This window comes from Suncus etruscus, chromosome 1 (assembly GCF_024139225.1).
Source record: "Suncus etruscus isolate mSunEtr1 chromosome 1, mSunEtr1.pri.cur, whole genome shotgun sequence".
Classification (NCBI taxonomy): domain Eukaryota; kingdom Metazoa; phylum Chordata; class Mammalia; order Eulipotyphla; family Soricidae; genus Suncus; species Suncus etruscus.
Window position 1 is genome coordinate 202939491 of NC_064848.1, and position 7049 is coordinate 202946539.

A 7049-nucleotide genomic window follows, 5' to 3' on the forward strand; every position below is an offset into this window, starting at 1 on the left:
GTGATGTTGTATTGTGCAATCCAGGAAGCTTTGCCTCTCTAGTCCATGCAGGCCAAGTCTGACTTTGTGCTCAGAGGATGGGGAAAAATGCAGCTTATTGAGGACTGGGTTCTGCTTCTCGTGGATTCCAGCAGCCCCTAGAAAAATGCTGCTAATTGCACAGTGGGCCTTGAGAGCAGAGTCTAGCCATTCACTCTGGCCATCCCTGCCCTGAGTATACCTCTTGCCCAAGTTTCTCTTCCCCAGAATCCATGAAGGACCTTCTTAAGTGCATTTAATCTAAAAGAATTAAGAGAGAGGAAGGCAGACAGCAGAGCATGCAGACAGGCCACCACAAAAGCATCTCACCAATGAGGAAGAATGAAAATCACCTTTCAAGGAGACAGGCGGGCTCTGACCAAAATATGAGGCTCCTTCATGGGGATTTAACTGCCTCAGAGGAACAGGAAATGAAGGTCCCAGGGTGCTGCCATCTTAGGAGTGAATCTTGGGGAACAGCATTTTCTCTATGGCACAGCCTTGCCTGGTCACCCCAGGAGACCTTGTGTTGTACTCATGACTCAGGAAAACCGGAAAAGGGGGGGGGTCCTCTCAGACACGTCTCGTTTCTCACTGTTCCACACCTGGCTTCAATCCCCAATTCTCTCCCCTGTGAGTCAGCAGCTTCCTGTGTGGGTGGTGACAGATGGAGCCAGTGGTGGTATTGGGGACACAGTCAAGGATTCACTCACAGCACTGAGAGGAAACATCTCAAAGGTCCCTCAGCCATCCCACCCTTCTTTCCTCTCCTGGAGTGCCCAGGCTGTATCCCTTTGTTTTGTAGATGAGACCAGAGGATCAGAGAGGTTAGGGCACTTGCCCAAGATCACACAACTAGGGGGCGCATTGAAACCAACTTGACCTCACAAACTGAGGGAGGGGTCCCTATTAGCTACTCAGCCAGGCACAGGGGATAAAAAGGAGGGAACACTCTTTCACTAGACTTCTAGAACATTCTTTAGCAAGGGTTCTCCAGAAATTTGGGCGGATTCTCCTTAGTTCAGAAAAGAATGAGTAATGACCATCGCCCCTGGTATAAAGTTGGCAGAATTGGCAAAACCCACTAAGAAAGTAGCTACAATGACCTGGAAAGAGCCCTACCCCTCAGTATCTCTGCTCACAAATGGAGGTAAAACCTGCAGTGGCCCAAGGCTGCCAGGGCCTAGTGCTACAAGGCTCGTAGGGGATCATAAGGCCCAGCTGCCTAGTGGAGCCTTGTGCCCACCCAGGGACACCAACATGTAGTGACTATCCACCTGGGACTGAGAGAGAAAAGAGAGAAATTGAAACCAAATATACTTTTATGTAAATTCATTGGCCAGAGGTGGCCAGGGGAGGCCCTAGTACAAAAAAAAGAAAGAAAAGGGGATAGATACAAAGCAGGCAGCATCTCTCTGTTGCTTTATCTCTGCCACCCCCCATAAACAAGCAGGCTTTGCTCTGGTCATTATCCTAGTGCTCCTCAATGGTCCATGATTTTCCTTTTCTACCCAGAATGACAGGGGCGTGTCCAGGGGTGTGTCTAAGACCAATAGTCATTACAGTGAGGTTATCTAAGGGGCATGTCCAAATCATACATCAGGAGCTGTGACACCCCTAGATTGGGTAAAGACACTTTTGATTGGTACAGCCTGGAGTGAGGGGTACAGGGGACCTCAGTGAGTGGAGAACACACGACAGGCATCCCCCTAGAACCATCCAGAAAGTAGGTCTTGAAAGAGACTCATGGAGGCATGTTGAGGGGAGAAGGGTCCTGTATCTCCTACCAGAACCCTCTGTGCAGCTAAGATTTCCCCGTGGGGAAAGATTACTGGGAGCCCCCCACAGAGCAAGAGTTTGATTCTCTGCTTCATTGGGGCTACACACAGCTCTAAAGATAGGGGGACCAGGACGGGGCATGTGACCTCTGCTGTCCATGCTCAACTTGGCCATATAGATGTGAGTGTTGGGCAACCTAGTGTTGCTCAGGGGCCCATGGGGCAAGAGCACACAGGGACCTTGAGGTGCTGGGATCCAACCTGAAATCCCCCACATGTCAAACACGAACTCTGCCACGTAAGCCATGCATGGTTCCTGAGTCCAGCTTGCTGCCAGCCTAGATCGGGGTCTCCGCAGCCTCCCTATGCCCAGCAGGTTTGAACTCTGAGAGAGGAGACTTGGGACCTGGTAATAGAGCAGTCACATTCCTGGGGCCCAGCTCCATCCTGGGGAACACGAGAGAATATGAACCAAAGCCTGAGCAGACGGAGGTACATTGCCTACCTTGCGGGGAGACTAGAACCTTCTCTAGTTCTCACTGAGCAGTGAGGGGATGAGGGGAGAGTGTCTGGAGTCCCCTATCCCATGGCAGCACCCAGTTCAAAGATCCTACTAGGAACTGAGGTGCAAGATAGCTTGACATGTGTCCCCCTTCCCGCATCTGCCTGGCTCCCAGCCCTGCTTTGTGGCTCCTCCCACTGAGAAAGGGTGTGCCCCCCCCCACTGGAAGAGACTGCATTACTGGAGCAGTTTTGCCAAGTGACCATAAGTGGTGGGTGGAACCCTAGTCAGCTAGACATAGTTTCTAATGGGCCTGGGAACCCCACATCCAATATTGAGGTATCAGGGTGCCAAACTCCCTCCGAATGACCCAAAGAGGGTTGGTTGTCTGGTCAACCTGTAGAATGACAGTTCTAGACACATATTGAAGTTAGAGCCATAAGTGATCCGTTCACAGCTGTACTAGGAAAGTAGAGAGAGAAAGAATCATTTCTGGAAAGTTTGATAGAACTAAGAACCCACAGATACGGCTGTCCTTGGCACCGGTGACCTGGCAGGTCCAAGCCACACCCTATAAAATAGCACCCCTCTCCAATGTTGCTGCTTGGACTGCAAGGCACACATGCAGCCCCCCGCCAGCACCCTTTCATGTGGGGCTGGGCATATAGTGGTGCCTAATAAAGACAGGACAGGGTGGTGCCTTCCAGAATCAGGGCAGACCCATGAGGAGAATAGTCCTTTTGTGACTCAATCATGGGAACACGGAAATGTTGCCAGTTTGAAATCGGGGCGATGGGACCCACCCCTACCTGGCCAGGGGCTGCTGATGAAAAGCCCCCGAGGCAGCCACCAGCAGAAACCTCGAACACGCTGGCAGCAATTAATCACCGGTCTTGCCAGGGTATTTATTTTCGCCTTTATACCTGGAGAGAAATGGGCCGTGAACTGGAACTCTCTGGAGCTGTAAGGCTGAACTTGGCGTCTGAAAGAGAACAACTTTCCTTTCAAGTGGCCCCATTGGCTCTGTTCCGTGCCACCATGAAAGAACAGCGGCCAATTGCCTGCAGACCTGGGGTGTCGGTTTTGTCTAAAGAGGGAGCATGTGGGGAATTTACTAACCTGGCTGCGACTGTCCATGGAAACAGGTTATTTCACAGGATTTAAATAACATGCTTTGAAGCTCCAACAGGCGGTGCGGTGCGCAGGCAGCTGGAGAATTGGGGGAGCATATCTTCTGACTCACTCTTCCTGAGAGGAGGAACCCAAGGGCAGAATGCAGCCAAGAGTAGAATGAGATGAGCCCCCAAACAGGGCTCCAGAGCTGGATAGGCTGACCGAGATGAGACTGGGGGGGGGTCTCTTATCCCAAAGCTGGGGAGGCGAGACTTTAAGCCATGACTGGTTTCTAAGTGTCTGCAACAAGCATTTGCTAAAGAGTTAGCAAGATCCAGCCTGGGGGGACAGAGTGATAGCATGGCAGGTAGGACATTTACCTTGCATGTGGCAGTCCTGAGTTTGATCCCTGACATCCCATATGGTCCCCCGAATTTACTAGGAGCGATTTATGAGCACAGAGCCAGAAGTAACCCCTGAGTGATGCTGGGTGTGGCCCCAAAACAAAAACAAACAAAAAAGATCCAGTCTATCAGCTGAAGCCCATGCAAATAAGGACCAATCTCTGTAGACTTCCTAGAGGAGATATCTAGGCACCCATTCTTCTTTCCTTTTCTATTGGCTATTTATGCCAGTTTTTTTTTCAGCCTACTGGTCTCACTCTCTTCCTTGCTGACTTGCTAAGTACAGTGGGCAGGTTCGTGTCAGGAAGTTGACAAGTCCCAGCATTCTCTTCTGTAAAATGGGACCATTATACCTCACCTACGGGGTCATCTTCAGAATAAGGGAAAGTGTAGAGATGACACTGGACAGGCCTCTAGAAGGCTCAAGACTCCAAGATACATATTCATTGAGCACAACTAGGAGTGATCCCCAAGAACTAAGTCCGTCCCTGGTATAACCCCCCAAAAAAGAAATAAGAACTGGCCTTCTCCTGCCTTGATAGATTGGATTTGGGGTCCAGGGGCTGCCTTGTCCTACAGGTTGGAGTCTCCAAGAAAGCATTGGAGGCTAGCTTGTGAATTGAGCTTCTCCTTTCAGCAGTGCTGGTATAATGTCTGATAAGATGAGGCCTATTTTGTTCCAGGATCACAACACCCTGGACCTGATCCTCCAGAAATGCCACAAGGTCCAGAATTCACTCATTCTTTCACTCACTTGATCAGTTTTGGCACAGGTCGAATCCGGCTGTAAGATTAGCAACCAAGAACTTAGAGCCCAGAATGGGATTCGAATCCACAAGCTCCAGGACAAATGCAGGTTGGATCCCTAGCATCCCATATGGTCCCTCGAGCCAGGAGCGATTTCTGAGCACAGAGCCAGGAGTAACCCCTGAGCACTGCTGGGTATGGCCCAAACAAACAACCAAACAAATCCATGAGCAAGTCTATTAATGTTCTCCACCTGTGCTGCAGATGGCCAGGGCTCTGTGGGTTAGGAGGGATCCCACGTTTTCCTAAAGTTCAGATCAGGGGGTACCAGTAAGAGACTATAGGTACCATCACCCTTCTGAACCATACCAATGAACACTCTGGTTTGGAAAGTTGCGTCTATAACGTTCACTGAGAAAGAAATCTTTGTTATTATTTATAAAACTTACAATCCCCAATGATGGATTGGGGAGGGCTCCAGTTGACAAGGGTGGGAGATTCATACATTTTTATTAATTTATTTGAAATGATATTTAGTGATTGAGATTCTGTGGATTGTAAGAGTTAACAAAGATGTACCAGGCTGGAAAGAGAGTACAACAGGTAAGACACTCGCTTTACATGTGGCTGACCTGGGTTAGATCCCCAGCACCCAATAAGGTCTCTTGAACCCCGCCAAGAGTAATCCCTGAGTGCAGAGTGAAGACTAAATCCTGAGCACAACTTGGTGTGGCCCCAAAGCAACAACAAAAACACATAAGAGTTGCTCATACCCATAATTCCAACACATGCCTATCACCAGTATATTCACCTTCCTTTCTCAAAGGTTCCCAACATCCCCTCTTTTCAACACCTGTCCCCAGCATTCTGAGCATTGTTATGAAAAAAATCATGCAATTTGGAGCAGTGTGGATGGTACAAGGGAGGTCATGCTGAGTGAAGCTGGCAGGAAGGGAAGGGACAGAAAGAGAAGGATGTCTCATAGATCGGACCCGCACACTATGCAAGAGATGCCCTTTGCCAGTTTCTGTGCCCGTAGCTTTGTTTGCTCAAGACTTGCTCAGTCTCCCTCCCCAGCAAAGCCTTAAGTTGAACCAAGAAAGAGGTAATTGAGCTGCCACAAATTGTATAGACACACACATTTCCGGAATATTCTATCTGACCTCTCTACACAGCAACCTCCGTAGAGAGTTGCTCAACTCTACTCCCAAGTAACTTTTTTATTTCCTGCAATAGTACTGCTTGAGAAAGAGGGGAGGAAGAGGCAGAAGCAGGGAGGATGGGGTTGGAGTAGGGAAGCAGGGAAAAGGAAAGAGTCCATCCAGGAGGAGCAGATTCCACCCAAAATTCATGCCCCCAAACCTGAAAACATTCTAGGGTTGTGATATGTTTGAGGACCAGATTTCCAGGAAACAAGGTGTGTTTGGAATATTGGTATTTTGATGGCTTCTGAGCACCATGGGTGAGAATCTTGAAATCAGAGCTGTTCTAAATCTCTGGGGGTGAATTTGTGTGTGTGTGTGTGTGTGTGTGTGTGCGCGCGCGCGCGCGTGCGCGTGCTTCTCCCCGAGAAATTGAATCTGGAAATCTAAGTTTGTATCAGCAGCCATCAGTCCTCCCACAGTTTTTGGGGGTCCTCAGAGAGCCAAGCTTTACCCAGCGCATAAGGCTCTGAGGCTGGCCCTGCCATCAATATCTTATAAAACACTAATTGATTAATTAATTAACTGTCATTAATGATTAACTTGATATTACCCTAATGGGGTTCTCCCACAGTCTGTCATGAGCTCAGGAGAGCAAGAATGATGATGGAAGCTGACAGTTCTTCAGTCTGAATGAGTGGAAGTGTTGTATCAAAACTGGAAGTGTATTTCCAGACCCGGAAGTGTGTTCTCAGAACCGGAAGTATATTCCTAAAACCAGAAATGGCCGGGAGATTCATCCCTAAGAACATTTGCTGGCCAGTGGGACTCATCCTGGGCACTCTCATGAAGGCAGCCAATAAGCATTTTGAATCATAGTCGGGGGCACAGCTCAGGGGACCCCAAACCCTACAGAGTCAGTCAGGCATACTTACCACAACTTTTGGGAGAGAGGACCCACTTGACATGCAGGAGCCCCAGGTTTGATCCTGCCACCATGTGCTCTCTCCAGTCCTGCCCAGAGTGGCCCCTGAGCATTAGTAGGTGTGTCTTCATCTGGAAAGAAAATGTCATCTCTCTTTTTCTTCTGATTCCAGAAAGGAACTGCATATGTACAAAGCCCCAGAGGGACATATGTACAAAGAGGACCAGAGGGGGGCTCAGTTCATATCCACTCACTGCTACACTCAACATTTTGGTTAGCGTGTTCCCTGAAACCTCAGTCAGTCTGCAGGGAAGCCATGGGACTGGTACTGGCAGCCTGTCTTTTCCTGATATCTCTCAGTCCCTGCTCCTGGTCCTTCCTTGGCTTACATGTACAGCTTACATTTCCAGCCCTGACAAG